General features: G+C 34.2%; 1 protein-coding gene across 5 annotated transcripts in view; it reads left to right on the forward strand.

Moving 5' to 3' along the window:
• The window catches only part of CDH12 (cadherin 12), a 1,102,231-nt gene that overhangs the window by 628,331 nt on the left and 453,636 nt on the right, over window positions 1–20,264 (forward strand). For 2 of the 5 annotated variants that reach the window (XM_024356657.3, XM_024356660.3), the window contains one exon: window positions 10,348–10,493. The gene's annotated coding sequence lies outside the window, so the exon portion shown is untranslated. Of the gene's footprint in view, window positions 1–9,351; window positions 9,441–10,155; window positions 10,494–20,264 lie in introns of those variants that run through there. The other 3 variants (XM_024356659.3, XM_063811377.1, XM_054685120.2) reach the window with 3 other exon arrangements.

A 20,264-nucleotide genomic window follows, 5' to 3' on the forward strand; every position in this document is an offset into this window, starting at 1 on the left:
AAAAAACATATTAAATATAAGTATTGGAAATGAAACAAAAGTTTGCACTGTAATAATTCTTGAATAATTAGAACTACTTCAGATTAGTTACAAAAGGGTTACTCTTGTTCTTATTGGAATTTTTATGCATTTAAATTATTACTAACTCATCTTGCTTTAGAGTGAGTTTCTTAATTATCTAATTTTTTTCTTAATTAAAGCTAGTAAAAGTAGAGTATAGCAACTTAGTTTTACCACAATCCATCATCCTACAACCAACTGAAAGTATGTTTGTCGTGTCATTAATATAATAAATTGTATGCTTTAATTACAAATGAAGATATAAATTATGAAATATTAATTTTGTCAAGAAATGTTTATTAATAATATATGATTTTGATATTTTCATGTCCATAAGAGTTTAGAATGTATAAAAAAATAAAATGACAATTTTAGAAAAGAAAAAATAACTCATTCTTTAAGTGAAAAAGAGTACAAATTCAGTGAGATTGAAAAGCATTAATTAAATTGAAAAGTTGGCTTGTCATTATAAAATATGGCAACATAAAAAGGCACCTCAAACTGACTAGTGTCTTCTGCCAGAAATCAAGAACCTAATTCGTGGTCTTTAGAGAAGAAAAATAATTCCATGAGATAAAGATAAATGGTCCTTGGTTTGTAGCTCCTTGGAGAGAACTTTACTAAATGACAATAGTTCTGGTGTGGTAAATTGTGATAGCTTTTCATATTCCTAAGCAGAGCAGAAGCATCTGGAAATCTAATTCCCCAAAGAGTTTTTTCTGTGCTGCTTTTAAACAGAATAGTAAAATGATGAAGCAGATAAACACCTGTCATTTATAGAAAGCCAATACTTTGTTCAATAGGGCATTATACTATTTGCTCAGCTAATATTTACTAAGTGACTATTTTATATCCAGTACTTACATTAAGCATTGTAAGAGCCATCAAATAGTATAGGTCCTTGTACTTAAACACATATTGGAGTTTAGGAAGAAGTCAGGCAAGCTTCGGGAATAAAAACTGAGACACTGAAAAATTATATTCTGATAACAATTAAAGTAAAAAGACCAGCTTTCATCTTTGAAATTGTAGGAAATCACTTTACAGGCAGATCAAGGAGAATTTTGAATTATATACAACAAATTTACATTTTTATCCAATAAGCAACTGGGGACTATTGAAGTTTCTTTTGATCAAATGAGTGACATATCAATTATTAAAGCTTTATAATAAATAATATATCTTTAGATGTTGTTTTTGACCACTATCAATAGTACATGGGGGATGGGGGTAGCAGCTGCTGGAATCAATTTAAGATGTTATTGGCCAGCTAACCTCCTTGTGAATTCTGCAATAAAATAATATCAACATTTTATATTACTAGCAGGAGCATGAAAGCAGCCCAAGTTCATAAATCTAGCAGATTCTACAAGACTAAATTCTCAAGGTGAGTGCCATTAAGTCACTTAGAGTCAAAGCAAAATAAAACACCATGTGATAAAGATATTGTGGATATGTTTCAAAAAAGAAGAAAGAAATCAGTTTTTATCTTTATCATTTATACAACACTGACACATTTACAGATAGAATAATATAATGTCTAGGACCTGCTTCAAAATTATCCAAGGGAAGGTCAGTGGACAAAGTGAGAGAATACAGACGAACCACATTGGCCAAGAATAGCTAAATGATGAAGTTGGGTGACAAGAACATATGTGTCTATTAATACTGTTTCCTCTAGTTTTCGTATTTGAAATTTCGTAATAAAATTTTGAATAAGCAGATTAAAAGCTAAACAAATAAAATAATCCTTTTGTCTATTTCTACTACAAAGCCCAGCGTGAATGCCAGATTCAATCCCTTTAATACAAAGACCCTCTAAATACATCGAACAGTAAAAAACAGATCATTCAAAAGCATGGGAGGCACTTTGCCCAGTAGTAAAATATATATATGTGTGTGTGTCTGTGTGTGTGTGTGTGTGTGTGTGTGTGTATTTGACGAAGGTATCTTCTCAGAGCCATAACTCTACACAGTAGATGACCTGTTTCTCTCTGGGATTGGAATCAGTTTTCTTGGTTTGTACCCATTTTGATAGAAAGGATGAAGTGGGAATGAGTATATAGCTCGTGTCACTGGTCAACCCTAAGGCATTGGTACTGCACTATTTCTGTTCATGCAACCACCAATGACATTTGAAATTCATCTGTGAAAGAATCAGTAGGCACTCTGAATGAGGTCAGGTATCTTTTAATTCACAATATTTAAACCTCAATTTTATGTAGCTATCTAAATTTTATCCTCCTCTTCCTTTGTATATATAAACATATATACAAAGCAGAAAAGCATTGGAATTAGAAGAGATAAATTAAAGAAAAATTATCCCTTCTATTCATTTTCTCAAGCTTACACTTCTTATAAACAAGGAAGAAATGATCACTCAACCACCAAAATAACAATGCCAATCAAGAAAAAAAAATTTAGTTTCTCATGATGAATAATCTTCCTTTAAAAATGTATATATAAACAGGCTTATGTTGGGATGTAATCTACATTTTATAAAAATAATGTGAAAATTTATATGTCAAAAATATATTTCTAAAACATGATAGATGCATTCGTTTATGGGACTTTCATATTTATGTCTAATCAATAAATTGCATTAGTGTTTTCAGTATCTGACTATTATAAATAATGATGCAATGCACAATATTTTCTCAATAACATCTGTAGAATCACCCAATTTATGCAATGTATGTACATGCACACACACATACGCATGTACAAACACTTGCCATTGTATTACAAATGTCAACGTTGCTCTCCTGAGATATAGCACTGTATATGTCCATCAGCACTTTGTTATTATATTTTTAACATTCCTTCTAAAAACATATGGTATCATTTTTTACCTTTTTAGTAGAAACATCCTTACGGATTCATGATGTAGACAATGGTGATATACATTAAGCCTGCATCCAATTGGACATAATCATTACAATTTAAACAAAGTTTTATTTGGGGGTATACATAGTTTATATGTTGTCCATTTTAACTAAAAATTATAGCTGGTATAATTATAGCTGGTAGCTCATTTGTGAGTTATCATCTTAGTGTGTATCTACTAACTCATTTAATCTTACTACTCCATCTGCACTAATTCATTTCATACTATTTTATCACCTTTTTTCATCTGAGAAAACTCAAGCAAATGTGAAGCAACGAGCCCAAGGATTCATAATTGCTCTTTGTTGGTGTGTCATTGCAATCCTAGGCAGTGAACTACCCAAATCTGTGATATTTTTACCATTATTTTACCATTACTACAAAAACTGAAATCTATATATTTGATGTACAGAAGGTAGTAAAGGTGTTATTTCAGACTGCTCACCAACAGTCTGATATATGTTAAAACTCTGTATTACTGCAGAGAGTTTAAGTTATTTTAATAAGGGAAATAAAGTCAGCAAGGCAGATAGCAGTCACCTATTCCTTATGATGTGGCAGCAAATTATTGACTTTTGCTGAGAGTGAAAAAGAGCAAGTTGACATGAGAGGAAACTGGGTATTACAGTCAGTATAACTGAGAGGAGAATGAAACATGGTATTCAGAGGTTAATAGAGTCACTATGAAATCCAAAGAAAAAGTTTGATTTCGTAAATAAGTAAATAATAAGAGGAAGATCCGTTTAGAGCCACTCTGTAACAATATGATCTTTATGATGTTATAGAAGGTATTTTCATCTTCATGCCTGTCAAATGCATTTAGAGGTTGAGAAAGCCCCATAATTTTTCGTAATTTATTGTCACCTGCGGTGTCATAGATGCTGAAGATAGGCTAGAGTAATATTTCCATACACATTATGGAGAAGCTAAGAACAAATGGACAATGATATATGTATGTCAAAAGGTAATTAAGCATTTCACAGCCATCATTGTTTGATTTGAAATGGCACCTTATTTCCCTATATAAAATTTTACTGAACTATTATCTGGATAGATACTAGGACATTAAGTTTAAAGTTGTCTTAAAATATGATTGAATGGGAAATGCTGTATACAATTTAAGAAACTGTTAGAAATATAAAGTAGGTGATTTTATTCCATCTTCGATGCGGTTTCTTTAGAAAATAGAAATCAGAATTAAAGGCATATAGATTGTTATTATGGACATAATCTGCTATTAATCATTTAATTGTGATTCTGTTTTATTAAAGAAGAAATGAGGAAGATGTGAGGGTTTTGTGCAACTTTATTGAGGTATAATTTATATACAATAAACTGCACATATTTAACTTGCAAATTAGATGGGTTTTGACACATATATACACCTGTGAAGCCACCATCATAATCAAGACACTGAATATTTCCATTGTCCCAAGAGTTTTCTTGTGACCTCTGCAATTTCTCATTCCAACTTCATTCACCTCCAACCAGTTACCTGTTTTCTGTCATTACAGATAAATTTCCATATTTTTTAATTCTACAGAAATGTAATTATATATTAGTAATGTATTTGTTTCTGGCTTGTTTTATATCAGCATAATCATTTTGTGGTCCAGTTGTTAAGTGTACTAGTAGTTGGCTACTTTTAATTACCAAGAAGTATTCCATTCTATGAATGTACCACAGTTTATTCACTCACCTGTTGACGGACTTTTTTTCCCCCAGTTTGGAGCCATTGTGACTAATCAGTCATTTGTGTCTAGTTGTTTGAATGGAAATATGCTTTTTTTTCTTTGGAGTGAATACTTCAGAGCGAGATAGCTGCATCACACGATAGGCATACGTTTAACTTTTTTAAAAACTACCACAATGTATTTTAGAGTGATTGCATCCTTTTATATTCCCATGAACAGTGTTTTAGGGTTATAGGTTTTTCACATCATTGTTGACACTTGACGTAATGAGAGTTTTTTTTCTTTTTGATTTTAACTATTCTAATAGGTATTTAGTGGTAGAAATAACTTGTTAAATAATTAAATATATAGTTAAATAGTTATGAATTAATAAGAAAATCTAAGTCAGAATTTTCATCATCTAAAATTTTTTAGTGAACAGGAAATTCATTTGATACTAGTTGTCCCATTAGTGCTTGCAGATCTTTCCACATTTCACTCTACCCTACCACTGCCTTTCTGACTCTCCAAAAGGGTAAAGCTATCTACTCAGTAAGGAAATAAACATTTTTTTCTATTGAGCAATATTATTCATTAATATTATTTTATATGTCCATTTGTTTAATGGCATTTTAAAATCATTGCTAAAAATGTGTTTTGTTTGGGTTTTATATGTATAACTCTAGTCATTACTAATTTTTAGTATCTTTTAGTGAATTTAATAGAAAGTGAGTTTAATATTCTTAAAGTTTTACATATTATTTATCTAATTTTACTTGAACTTCATAGTCATACCTCAAAGATACAAAATAGAATAAATCAGAGCTAACAAGAAAGGTCTGAAATGCAAAGCAATTATGTCTACAAAAGCCATTTCTTTTCTTTTAATTATGCACTGTGCTTTTTTGTTATTTTAAAATAATTGCCTACTAAATTGGAAATGTGCTTTTAAAAACACAAAATATATTAATATTATGTGTCCATTCTTTAAGTATGCTCTCCAATTTTAAGATAATTCTCAATCATTTTAATTAAATTACCTTTACTTTAATTTTACTGATCAGGACAATAGAGAGGATGGCTAACATCCATTCTAGTTGCAATAAAATAACCATGACCTTTTAAAGAAACGTGTTATAATTATTTTAAAACATTTAAAGAATATTCCTGACCTTAGCAATTTTTTAATCTACTCCATTTACAATTTCACATCAATAATTTCTGGCTGATTTTTTAATTACTCGAACTATGAAATCAACACATCCTTGCTATAATGTTATTTATAGTATAAAATAAGTTGTTTGGGGCACGGAAGGGTGTGAGAAGGGAGAAAACATGTATTTGCAGACAATAATTCCTTCTTAATTGCTTGATTATTTCTGAATTAGGTAGAAAGAACATCACAAATTATTAGGTAAATAGATGCATTTTCATAACTGACTGAAATCCTAGAGATAATATAGTTTAATTTCCTCAAATTTTCCAATGAAATTATTAAATAGAAGCTTTTTAAATGGCTTCGGGTTAGAAAACTACTCACTGCTAGAATTTTGACTATAGTCTAAGTTTTCTGATATCCAGTTTAGCTTTCTTTTTTTTCTAAAATTTCATCTTATCTTAAACTCATGAGTATATGTGCGTGAAACCGGAATCAAAAATAAAAATTTCTCTTGAAGGCTGGTGAGTTTAGTCATTCAGCCTCCATGATTTAGACATAAGCAGAAATATGTATAATACGTGAGAATCTGTTAGCATTCAGCAAACCTCTGTGTGATAGTATTAGCTTGATGCTGCTGCTGCAAGATCAATTTGTTATTAGTTAGGTGGCTTGTTTATGTATATGTATTTATAGATCCATTTAAAATAATTAATGGTAATTTTTCAAGGTCTATTCTGATAAACCATCACAAACAGTGGTAGGGAGGTAATAGCTGAATCTACATTGGTATACAGAAGCAAGATTCTATTTGTGTAAGAATCATAAGACTAATATTTCGGAAATATCTTCATATATCCCCAATTTAAATAATAATAGCCAAGATCAGGAAAAGTCTGTAGGAAATCTAAGGTTTGCTATTCCAGTATACATAAATCACAAGTTCCCTGTCAGCTCAGAGTAATTTTTTCTTCAATAAATCACAATCACAATTTACACTGTTTGGAACAAACCTAAGTAAATGAAGAAAGACTGGCTTCTGTTTATATAGCCACTTAAGATCCTTTTTGACAACAAGATGACTCAGATAAACATATTTGTTCGACATAGTGGGGAGCAATAGGACTTACGTAAAAAGGAAGACATTAGGTTTTCCACTATCAAACACCAAAGGACAATCTCTTGTTCTTTTTATTCCTCATCACTAACATATGAGAAAAATACTTATGGTAACCTATTTCACAAGATTCCCATAAGAATCAAATGAGAGAATAAGTTCTTGGCAAAGTTTAAATGTTGCATTAGTTTGCGTTTTCATCATTTATTTTATTAAACATCTTGAAAGAGTGTGGTCACAATGCTTCTCTGTAAAGTTATGGATGTGTCTGAGAATTTCAAAGAGCCATATGAAATGATAGGATTCATGTGACTTTTAAGAAACCTGTAGATAAAGCATGAACAAATCAGAGATAAACTTTAGCTCCCTAGTACATTTGAGCTTTGCTATTACATTATGCCACTAGGAGAACTAGGATAGTAAAAATCATCATAATTTTGGCCTAATATATTTTTATGACTGTTCTTGAGATATTCGTTTACTTAGAGTGGAGCTATTTTCTTGTTTTAAAAAAGCAATAATTATTATATTTGAGTGGGAGAGCAAATGAATTGCAGAAGGGATTTTTAAAAATTTGAAATTGAGTAATTTGTGCTAATGGAATTATATATTTGGAAGCTCTGGATGGAATCTATTTTTTAGCCTAAAGTTTTTTTTGTGAATTTTTTTTTCTGCTAAATCATACATAACTTTTAATAGCAGAACTGTTACAATAGTTTATCAGTTATAAAATGGTTTTTAAAGATGTGAAAATGATTTTTGTTAATCATAAAATCTAGAAAATGTTCCCATTCTGTTGGAAGTAGGGGTTTTGATCAGTTTTAACATTTGGGAACTTCCAAATATTTGTTAATTTTATAGTCACAGTAACCTGACTTTTAGTGGTGGGTTTCTTCTGCACTGACTATGCAACATTGGTAAATTTGCTTAACTTCTCAGAGCCCTAACTTAATTAATTAAAAAATAAAATATTATAATGTCTGCTTAACAGAATTGGACTAAGGGGTTCATGGATAGCTATAGCTGAAGTGCATGCCAGTCACTTACTACATAGCAAGCATGTAATAGACAGTACCTGTTATTTGCATGTGACTACGGTCTCCCCTCACTCCTCCAACAAAATGGTCTTATTTTACTTTGTTCTTCCTATGTGTACTTTCACATAAAATCAATTAGTGTTCCAACATAGGTTAAAAAAACTACTGAAGAGTCATCATACTCTCTATAGAAACCATTCAGGGTTTTGAAAGACCTCTGGATTTTATGAGAACAGAAAGGCTGGTTATTTGGAAATGTCATCAGGGCAGTCTCATGGAGTTGGAGTTTCCAGATAGAACCCATCTACTATGGCACAAAGTTTCGTGTGCACCTGTTTTAGTTGGTGATGATGATTGCGGGTTGGCTGGCAGGGTTCAGGAAAATAAGCCCTGTCTTAATGTTTTAATAAGTTTTAAAAATAGTTCACGATTTAAGATCCTCAGAATGGGACTTAGACCAATATGAGAAACGGAGTGCTTTAATTGCATGACCAACTACACATTAGAGCCCTGGAATCTATCCCACTGTTATTTACAAGTATTGTGTTAAAGACTAGTTGGAACCCTCTCAGGAGAAATTAGCAGTTACATTTTCTTATTTTTACAATTTATGCTCAAGGTGCATTTACTTCGATTTAAGCAGCCTCTTTTCTACTATAACACTCTCATGCCAATCTTAAATTGGATGATGGGTTTCCTGCTTTACAGCAGCAAAAATTGTTCTCCCTGTCCTGAAGTGGTTGACTGGGTTTCTTCACATTTGGCTGTCACCCTCCACCAGCTGAGGGAGCAAGAGACCTCTGCATGGGAGGCTACAGCCCCGCCTCCTGGGGCTTCTGCAGGGCCGTCTCCGTTTTCAGAGTAGGATGAGTACCTGCCTTAGTAACAGCAATTCAGTTACCCTGAAGTTTTACTTTGTCCAAAAAGTTTCACCAAGAGCTTGTATTTTAATGAGATACTTTAAAAATATATTTGGGAATGTATAAGGCAAACGGATTCTCTATTATTTATACTTAGTGCATTCGCCTACTGAAATTTGAGGGTTTTCTAAGATATATATAAATATCACAATGTAAATATAGCTTCTCGCTCTTCCTCTCTCTCTTTCTCACACACACACGCAAGCACACGCACCCACACACACACGCACACACACATCAAGGAAATGCCATATGTCCCAAGTGAGACCCACTGGAAAAAAACAAAAGTGCTGAACATATCACTCAGGATCATTGTGAGAGGACAGTCGTCAGCTTTCTCTCTGGCAATGAGAATTTTCTCACCCTCAAGACATGCAAATTACTTTTTTCATCTGTTCTTTTTATGTTATTTGCATAATTTTCTCCTGCAAAAGTGAGAGCTGTCAAAAATTAACCATTTGGGGCTTTGGCATTCAGTTATGTGACCTTTTCCAGAGAGTTAGATCTCTTCAGGGAACTAGGAACTTGATGAGGAAGTGCTGAGAAGGTGGTCAGTGGCAGAAAGAACGGATGACGGAAGGGGACCAGCAGGTTGGTAACGGCACATAACTACGTTTAAAAAGTTGTTAGATATTTTCGATCCTCTCATATGCTTGCTTGTTTTTGTTTTAGTAAATCAGTATTTCAACAGATAATCAAAGAGATGATTCGGTTAGGTGTAGTGCTGTATTCTCCTACGTTACTCTGGTTAATGGTACAATGCAAACATTTTTTGCAAGTGTAATGCTAATTGAAAATGCCGTTTGGAAAACTACACAAGCAAGGCTGTGTTCATGCCGTGGTTTGAGTGCTTGTGTCTGTAGCAATCTGCCAAATATGCTTATTTAGTATGAATACTTCCTTTTTATAAATTCAGAGAGTTGCACTCTGGAGGGCTGTAATAAACCTTTAAATTCATTTTACTTCGACAAAGGTCGAAGTATGTAGCAGGCGAGCGGCAGAGACAAGTGCAGCTATCTCTTTGATCACATCGCTTTAAACATTTTTCAGCTTTAAGCTTGTCTTACAAATCAGCTCTATCAGTCTATTAATTGTTTGTACCTATTATCTTACACGAAGGCACCTTGGAAAACAGCAGGAGAAAGCACATTGTTTAAGTCCTGCGATGGCTAGCACGGCAGCTAATCTCCTTGCAAATCATAATCATAGTTGTTGTTCATCCATTAGGCTGGAAAAGACAAGATTCCCAAGTGGCCTTGGTGCCTTTTCCAGTTCCCGGGAGACCCACCAACCCTCGGCGTGTGTTGCCTGCGCACCCGAAGCGTTCTTGCTAATCAGGTCAATGATTAGCGCCTGGCTCCAGGGACCTGCCAAGAGTGTTAGGGAGCCTCCAAACGCAGCACGCTCACGGAGAATCTCCCGTTCAGAAACATCGCTTAGTCCTCATTTACTCACTGGGAACCTCGGAGGATTTCAGCTGATGTTTTTCTCTCCTTAGACAGTGAGGAGCTCAACATAACAGGGAAAAGGAGCACAGGATGCAGCTACTTGGAGGGTGTTGATTGAAAACTTCGATCTCCCCACCCCATTCACGGTTGATTTGACGGATTTCTCACCTCGTTCACAGAGAAAATTTCAATTAAGGTAAGTGCTGCTTTATCCGGGTGACTGCATGGCACTGAATTTCTGCATTGAAAGTTCTAACTGACTAAACTGACATTCTGCACTGCAGCAAGTGACTGTGTCAGGAAAAGCTTAATTTATAAGCAAGTTTCCTGGAGTGAAAACGGCGTTGGAGATAATGATATCTCAGGGCAATTTCTTTTGAAATACATTCATTCTGCCTTGTATCCAGAGAAAATAAAAGGGAACATGAAAAGATAGTTAATTTCTCATTTTACCTTTTTAATAATCTATTTGGAGGGTTGTGCATTGCCAAGGTAAATTGATTTTGATTGAAGTGATTTGTTGATGTCATATAGTAAAATCTGAGTCTGAAAACTTCAAAGTTAAATCAGATGGAAAGAAAATTTGCAAATGCGAGTTGAGATTTTGTGCAGCTTTCTACTTTAGCAATATTCCTGAGCTCCCTTTTGGTTTAAGGATTTAGGACTAAATCCCTGAATATTTTAATAGTATCCATTTGGAACTTAAAACTTAAATGTTATAGTTTCTGATGCAAGTATTAAGAAAAATGAAACTAGAAGACTTATTCTACCATTCATGTAATTTATAGTTCTTATTCAACAGAAGTGGACTTCTTTTATGACATGAATAAAAAAAGAAAGCAAAGGAAAATTAAGTGCTTTCTAAAATGCTTGTTTTTGAAAGAATTCTTCAATAAGAGATTATGTGTTTGTAAAAAAATCTTTTTTATGTTTTATTTCATTTTTATTATTAAGATATAATGAATTGAAGTGAAGCTTACATTTCCTATATCATTTAGGGCAATTATCCAGGTAATTCAGATTAAACCATTCCATATTAATTCTTTTTTTACCCATTTTCTTGTAAGCTTGTTAAAAATATCTAGAAAGGTATTGTAAGCAACTTTTTTCCAAAGTTTAATTACCTGAACTTTTTCTTTTCTACCTTACTAAGCGCATGTAAATATAGCCTGATGGTTTTACTCCATATTATGATAAATTTTTATGTAATTAAAAGTAATTAAATAATTATATCACTATAATTCTGTGATCTATTAGTCTGCACTCTAAATACTGAAGAATAGCAATCACTTACCTTGATATTGTATGATATAAAAGTTTTCAAATAATGAAATAAACATTATTTAAAATATCACATATAATACTGAAACAGGTTGATTTTTAACAATTAATTTCTATTGTTAAAGCAAAATGTAAATATCTAGCTGCTTTTGTATAAAGACTTATAATGGTATCTCAAGTGTGCTTCTCAGAGTGAGCACTCGTATTTCCTGAAGTGCTGACTTCCCTTTTCTTCTATGGATCTCTTGAGATGGGACATTTTATAAAGATGTCAGAACACTTTCTAATAATTGGCTATCACTCTGAAATTCTCTGGAGAGCTTTTCAGGCTGATGTCGATGTTACTGCTTCTTCCAGAGGAGTAAACTATTTTCAAGGTTCCCAAAGGCTGATGTGTACTTGGCTACCAGTATGTTTGTAGCTAAAGCCTGAAGACTTTTATCTACTTCTCTTGTTCTGAGACTTCTATCTCTTTTCCCTGGGGAGATGATTTCTCAATAGAATTAAAGATAATTGAGAGAAGAATGTGTTGACTACAGTGACTGTCCCTGGGTCTTTGCTTCTTTTTTTTTTTTTTTTAAGCAAACTTGATAAACAGAAAGAGGCAACATTAACCAAACATGGACACACACTTGGTACTAGCGAACTTGCATGTCGCTGAAAACATCTCTATCCTTGTGCCAACTTCAGAATTGATGGTGGCATCGGACCCAATGAACTTTTTTGTTGGATGTATTGACCACTGAAGTGTCTGACCAGAGTACGTCCATTGAAGGTTGCGTTTACTGTCTAATGAAATATCTATGTTTAAAAATTGAGGGAATTGTAGTTCTCATTCAAAAAACAACAAATCCCCAATACACAAGTTTACTTATATAACAAACCACCATATGTACCCCTGAACTTAAAATACAAATTTAATTTAAAAAATTAAAAATGCAATTGCTTAAAGGAGTTTTACCATTGTCATAGTTGTCTGAATTTGCAATATACTGATAAGAGGATGAAGAAAATCTTGGGTTCAACTGAGAATTAGTAACAGTTTATTTTGCTTAGCATCTGCCTCCTTAATCTATATTGAATTCCATTTTTCATTTGATTGAGGGTAGTTTATTTCTTCTGTAAGATGGGAAAACATCTCATAGGATAACCTCACTTAGAGTAGGAAGTCTCAAATTTTAAATAAAATAATCTTTTAAAACTTTACAAAACTTGCTTCAAGTTCTTCTATAACTTGCTCCTCAATAAGTAATATGTTCCATAAAAGACACTAGAGATAGGCAGTATCTAATCTAGCTCACATGCTTCCTCAACTCAGATAGCTGAGTTATAAACTTTTTATATATGAATAAATGATAAATATAAAAACATATGAAAGTTGAAATGTTAACATGGATGTTATTTGCCCTCATTTTCCAGAAGGAAAGCTCGAATCTGAGAGAGCATATGTAACTGGGCCAAGGGCACACAGTAATGAACCTATAACTCAAATTCAGATCTGGCTGTGTTTAAAACTCATACACTCTATACTATACCATTTTGTTACCTCATATATGGTGACTGTTTCCGGCACTTGACATGATACTCATGAATATTGTAAGACTATTTTTAAGATAGTACAGAATAATCATATTACCTTTAGAACAGGTTAACTCTTGTTTACACAAAATAAATGATTTTGTAAATTCCATCACCACCAGTATTGGAAACCAGCATGTACTTTGTTCTTTTAGTTTCTGAAAGAGGTTAGTGTGCAAGTCTTTGCTTCCAGCTAATTCTGATTACTACTGACAGAAAAAGCACTCTACTGTAAGCAAAGTCTCTACTGAAATTTAGTATTTGTAATATATACATCTTTCCAAGAGAGGTTGACACACTCTCAGGATACAATAAAATAAAATGTAGAGATATAAATTCAGTGTTAATTGTATTGAATGCGATTAAAAGGAAGTTAAGGGGAACTCACGTTAATAGTGAAATATATTCACAATATTAGAAAAGGTAGAGAAACTAACTGTTGGAATTGAATGTTGGAAGTGGACTTCAGAAAAAACAGACTTACATATTCAGCAGCCTATTTGCTATGCTGACTTTACATAAACTTTCCCATATGTCCACAGAGGTTTGGTGTAGCTAATCATGTTGATATTGTGGTAATATTTTTCAATTAATATTTGATCTAATCCTGTGACAAGAAGGGAGGGATGTTATAAGATTAGAGGTGACCTGGAAAATTTAATATGATTAGCTGTCATATCCAAGGATGTGCTAAGATGGTAACTAGAAGTTAGGTTGTATGGTTATAAAATATGATAATTTATTGTGTTCCAACATGTTCCCAAATCTGGAAAGAGAGACATTGTACCAGATACTGTAAATAACAGGTTCCACAATGACTAGAAATATGATCAAGGCATATATGTGTATAATCTCCAACAACCAACCAGCATACTTTCAATTCTCCAGGTTGTTGGAAAATGGTTGGCTTATCCTAATTTTGTATAAGAATAACAGAAAACACAAAGTATATGTACACATTACCTGCTGTATTACTATTCCAAAAGAATGAATATGATCTATAAAGAACAATATTGTAGAAGAGCTTGTAATGGTAACAGTTCACAATGCATAGGTGTTTCCACCAAGAAAATATGACCATGTGTCTAGGCTCTACTGGCCGCAGTAGATTTGATGAGAAATGAATGTGCCAAGGTCTAAGACAGCCCTCTCTAGACTGGCCAATGGCCACCATGTGGCCTTCCAGGAGAACCACGCCAATAAAAATGTTCTGTGTGAAATAACAAATATCTGACTTGGTTATCTTAAATTTGAAATACCATGTGGAGCCTCAGCATTAGTGGCCAGGAAAAGAAGTTGAGAAACATAGAAAGGACAGTCTGTGGAAATCATGAATAAGCTGCAGTAATGAGGCCAGTAGAAAAGAAAGAAAAGAGGTTAATTGCCTTAGGTCAGTAAGAACAGACACATTTTCTAACTTACCCTAATAGCTAAGCACAAGAAGAAAAGAGTGCTTCTCAGAGGAAGTACTGTGTTATCCTGGGTTGATATCCCGTATCGTATTCCAGGCATACTATGCAGTGGTGAGACTTCCCCATTTTTCACATTCACATTTTTCTCTGTAGTTTTAGTCCTGTTAATCCATTCAAATTGAGCACATCTATTTCCCTTACAAATGAAAATATTACAACTAACTCAGTATCTTACATGTTCATAGTTCTGGTAGACAATGGATAGGGCAGTAATGTTTAGTGGCTGTACGTGTTCTAGGTTCAACTACCTGGTTCAAATCCAGCTGAGGGCATTTTCTAGCTCTGTGGCCTTGGATAAGTCAGTTAAGGTGTCTAAACTTTGTTTTTATGTTATTTAAAATTGAGCCAATCACAGTACCTATCCTATTGTAGTGTTCTGAGAAATAAAGGAGGGAATTGATATATCCACAATTGCTCAGGTCCTCAGAAAATGATAGTTGTTATTATAAATAGGGAACCTTATTATTAGCTGTCACCTTACCTGTAAAGTAGCAAAAATTAGAGATCTTTTCTCTCCTAAGCAACAATGAACACGTGGATCTTGCAAAACTTCCAGGAACAATTTCATAACACTGTGTTTATATAAGTACATTTTGAATTTTGGGGCATACTCTTTTTTGGGGGTCCTGTTGGATTTACACAGATGAAGTGGATGTTTCTTAAAAGAATGTAACTTAGGAGCCATTTTAGAGAAACCATCCTATTTGTCATGAGGACTAAATTAGCAACTGAATTCTTTGACTCTTTCTTACGTACATTGAAAGGAATTGAACAAGTCTTGAAAAAGAAGTTCCATTTGACCACTGGTAGTCAACAATCTAACTTGGTATTACAGGGGCCAGAAAAATAGCCCATGATTTGTTTTTGTAAATAGAGTTTGGTTGGAATACAGCCACAGCTATACATTTCCATCTTGTCAATGGCTGATTGCAAGCCACAAAGCCAGAGTTGAATAGTAGAGCAGAAAAAGATTGTAGAGCCTGCAAAGCTAAAAATATTGGCTATTTTGTCTTTCACAGAAAAAGTTTGCTGACTGCTTATTTAGAAGAGAAACATTCATCTTGCATGATTTTTTTATTATCAGCATAATGAATATTTGGTAGAATTTTTTTTTCTTTTTTTTCCTTTTTTTTTTTCTGAGACAGTCTTGCTCTGTCGCCCAGGCTGGAGTGCAGTGGCGCAATCTCAGCTCACTGCAAGCTCTGCCTCCCAGGTTCACGCCACTCTCCTGCCTTAGCCTCCCGAGTAGCTGGGACTACAGGCGCCTGCCACCATGACCCCGGCTAATTTTTTTTTTTTTTTTTTTTTTTTTTTTGTATTTTTAGTAGAGACAGGGTTTCACCGTGTTAGCCAGGATGGTCTGGATCTCCTGACCTCGTGATCCATCCACCTCCGCCTCCCAAAGTGCTGGGATTACAGGTGTGAACCAACACGCCGGACCGTGGTAGAATATTTTTAAATGTCTTGAAGATAACTATCTAAATGTCTGTCTCTGGAGAGACTCAGTATTTTTATTTCCTCACACTCACTAATTCATCCATATTTTTCTATGGTATTTAAAACCTCTAATTATAAATTTTGACAAAGTTATCAACTACCAGTGTATATATGCAAAAGTATTCCATTGCATACTTTGCATATTGATTCAAATAATAAACATAGAGAAACTCTTTTTTTTTTTTTTTTTTTTTTACAGTGGAATCCATTATTTTTCATCCTCGAAGCCACACCTTATATTTTGGTACATATAGGAATCAACTGCTATGTGACTTAAATAAAGAAGCAGATTCCTGGGTCTCATTCCTGGAGTGCTGATTTCACAAGTCAAACCTTAGTGGGTTTAGTAGGTCAAAACTTTGGTAGATTTCTTTCAGTTGTAGAAAAGAAACCAGGAACCACAGTTTGAGACATATACAGTTGATTCTGACAAAAACAGAATATATAAGAATGTGGCCTAATTATTGGGATTTTAAAAAAAAATTTCCCAGGTAACTCTATTATGTAGCCCCAATTGGACACTGCTGCTATAGACCAGCAACTCTCAAACCTTAAGAACGGGCACGCAAGTTATCTGGGGATCTTTTTTAGAGGTTTTAGAGTGTGGCTCAAGATTCTGCATTTCTGACAATCTGCCAGAAAGGTTGATGCTACTGGTGATGAGAAATGCTGCTCTCATATCACCACTGCCCCCTACTCTGCCCCATGGCTGCCATGGGTGGACTAGGGTCTACTGGAGGACGTTTCACAGGATGAGACTCACTGCCTAGCTCACGTGAATCAGATGTTGATCAACCTTCTTGAGAAGCTTTTCCCATCTCAGGAAGGTGATGAAAAATTCTGAACCAGGTCAAAATTGAGAAATATGTATATTATATTTAATATATAATATAAAATTTTGTGTGTATATTTAATCTATTGTTGATTTCTACATAACTATTTTGGACATAGAATAGTTGGATGTCTTAGAAAGCAAAATATTTAGTTAAGTATCGCTGACATATTTAATTCCTTGCAATTAAGAGGGACAGGGTGTTCATTGCTTCTCCAGTCTCCCTTCCCAATATCTAGAAGTTTTTGGCTATAGCATTGCCCAAGATAACTCCATACTGAAGTTCAAAACTTATCAGAAAATGCTGACTTCTCTGGTAACATCTCAGTTCTCTTTATTCTAGCAATGTAGCCTTAAGACTTTCTTATTTGTCAGTTCAACTTTCTTCTCTCCCAAAACTGAGTTGCAAGGATATTGATTTCATCTCTCTTCTTTATTTAAACTTTTCTCCCTTTCTAATCTCAACTGCCATATTTCTTTCTTATTGCTAAAATCTATAACTAATAGAGGGAAATATATTTCATTAATATAGATATAAATTTTAGATAATTTATATTACCATCATTATGGTAATATAAATTAAAAATTACAAACCTGCCCCCATAATTTCCTATTACTCTTCTCTATTATTTTCTTCTGTAATGTTTAAAATCTTAGCAACCATATTCTTTTAAATTTATTTGATTATTGTTTTTCTCCCCACTCCCCATTATTAGAATGTGAGCTCTATGAAGGCAGGCTTTTTGTTTCTTTTATTCAAAGCTGCAACTCAGTACCTAAGATAGTGTCTGTTACAGAGTTTATCCTCAGAAAATATTGTTGACCAAGATTGAGTGAATATTCCAAATTAATTTCTGTGGCTGTTGTATTAGAATTGAGGCAATTGCTTTTGCTTTTGTTGTTAACGTTTTAACACATTATAAAATCTTAATGTGTAAGATTCAACCATATTTGTTCATTGACATTCGTCCATTGAATTTACTCAGTAACTATTGTGTACCTCTTAAGTGTTAGGTGCTGTGCAAGATGCTAGGGATACATGTTGACAAGGCCTAGTTCCTATGCATAATATGCTCAGCCTGATGGTGGGAGAGGGGAAATAAAGAACGAGTAGTCACAATGCTTGTGGTCTGCCATCATGGAACATATGTACAGACTGCTATCAATGCACAAAAAATAGCTCCTGACTTAAACAGAGAGGCCAAGAGGAATTCCCTTATCTGTAAATTAAAGAATAGCTTGAATTTAGACAGACAGGAAAAGAGAGACCATTAGCTCCTAATGGAAATCACACTATGTGCTAAAGCACAGAGATATGTTGGGTGCATTCCTGACACCCTCCAGCACCACATTAGTTTGATAGAACATGACAATGGAGTGGTGAATGTGTAAAAAAGAGCAGCTTCATTGATGCCTGTGTAAGAGGTGCGAACTTTAACCCAGGAATAATGAGAACTCATTAAAGAATTTTCAGAAGGGCAAGCTAGATTTATTGCTGCTCTAGTCTGAATTTTACATTTTATTTTTTACTACTTCAAATAGAAATACATGTTATCAGCTACTTAAAAAAATACACGTGAATTGGGCTGGGCGCGGTGGCTCACGCCTGTAATCCCAGCACTTCGGGAGGCCAAGGCGGGCGGATCATGAGGTCAGGAGATCAAGACCATCCTGGCTAACACGGTGAAACCCCCGTCTCTACAAAAAATACAAAAAACTAGCCGGGCGTGGTGATGGGTGCCTGTAGTCCCAGCTACTCGGGAGGCTGAGGCAGGAGAATGACGTGAACCCGGGAGGTGGAGCTTGCAGAGGCTGAGGCGGGAGAACGGCGTGAACCCGCGAGGCGGAGCTTGCAGTAAGCTGAGATCGCGCCACTGCACGCCAGCCTGGGCGACAGAGGGAGACTCCGTCTCAAAAAACAAAAAACAAAAAACAAAACAAAACAAAACAAAACAAAAACACGTGAATTCTATGTTTCTGTTTGATTGAGTTGTTTGAGTTCCTTATAGATTCTGGATATTAACCCCTTGTCAGACGCATAGTTTATAGATATGTTCTCCCATTCTGTAAGTTGTCTCTTTGCGCTGTGGATTGTTTCCTTTGCTATGAAGAAGCTTTTTATTTTGATGTAATCCCATTTGTCTATTTTTGCTTCTAAACCTGTGTGTTTGAGTTCTTATCCCACAATCCGAATAGAATTTCTCAAAAGGGGGACATACAATGGCCAACAGGCACATGAAAAAATGCTCAACATCACTAATCTTCAGGGAAATGTAAATTACAAACACAGTGAGATATCATCTCACCTCAGTTAGAATGGCTATTATCAAAAAAGCAAAAAGTAACAAGTGCTGGCAAGGATGTGGAGAAAAGGGAATTCATATTGCTGTTGGTGAGAATGTAAACTAGTACAGTCATTATAGGCAAGAGTAGGAAGGTTTCTCAAAATATTAAAAATAGAACTACCATATGATCCCAAAATGCCATTGCTGGGTCTGTATCCAAAGGAAATAACATCAGTATGTCAAAGAGATGTCTGCACTCCCATATTTATTGCAGCACTATGTACAACAGCCAAGATATGGCATCAACCTAAGTGTCCATCAGCAGATGAGTGGACAAGGAAAATGTGGTATATATACACAGTAGAATACTATTCAGCCATAAAATAGAATGAGATTCTGTAATTTGTAGCAACTTGGATGAGCCTGGAGGACAGTATGTTAAGTGAAATAAGCCAGGCAGAATGACAAATACCTCATGATTGCACTCATATGCGGTATCTGAAAAAGATGATCCCATAGAAGTAGAGAGTAGATTAGAGGTTAGCAGAGGCTGTGGCGGGCGGAGGGAAAAAGATGTATAGAAAGAAATTGGTCAAAGTTACAGTTAGATAGGAGAAATAAGTTCTAGTATTCCATTGCACAGCATGGTGACTATAGTTAATATAACATATATTTCAAAATAGCTACAAGAGAAAATTTTGAATGCTCTCACCACAAACAAATGATAAACTTCTGAAATGATGGATATGCTAATTGCCCTAACTTGATTATTACACATCGTATACCTATGTTGAAACATCACACTGTTTCCCATAATTATGCGCAATTATTATGTGTCAATTAAAAAATAAATTTTAAAAAATTTAAAAAGGCACATGAAAAACAAAAATATGTATACTATAGGAGAAAATAAGTTTTAGTGGAGTTGAAGGGAGAGAAAGTCACTTACCTAAATGCTGTGCCAAGAATATATGAAAGTTCACGTGTAGAGCTTTGAACCAAATAAAGTTGAATGAGCATAA

Source organism: Pan troglodytes, chromosome 4 (genome assembly GCF_028858775.2).
Source record: "Pan troglodytes isolate AG18354 chromosome 4, NHGRI_mPanTro3-v2.0_pri, whole genome shotgun sequence".
NCBI lineage: Eukaryota > Metazoa > Chordata > Mammalia > Primates > Hominidae > Pan > Pan troglodytes.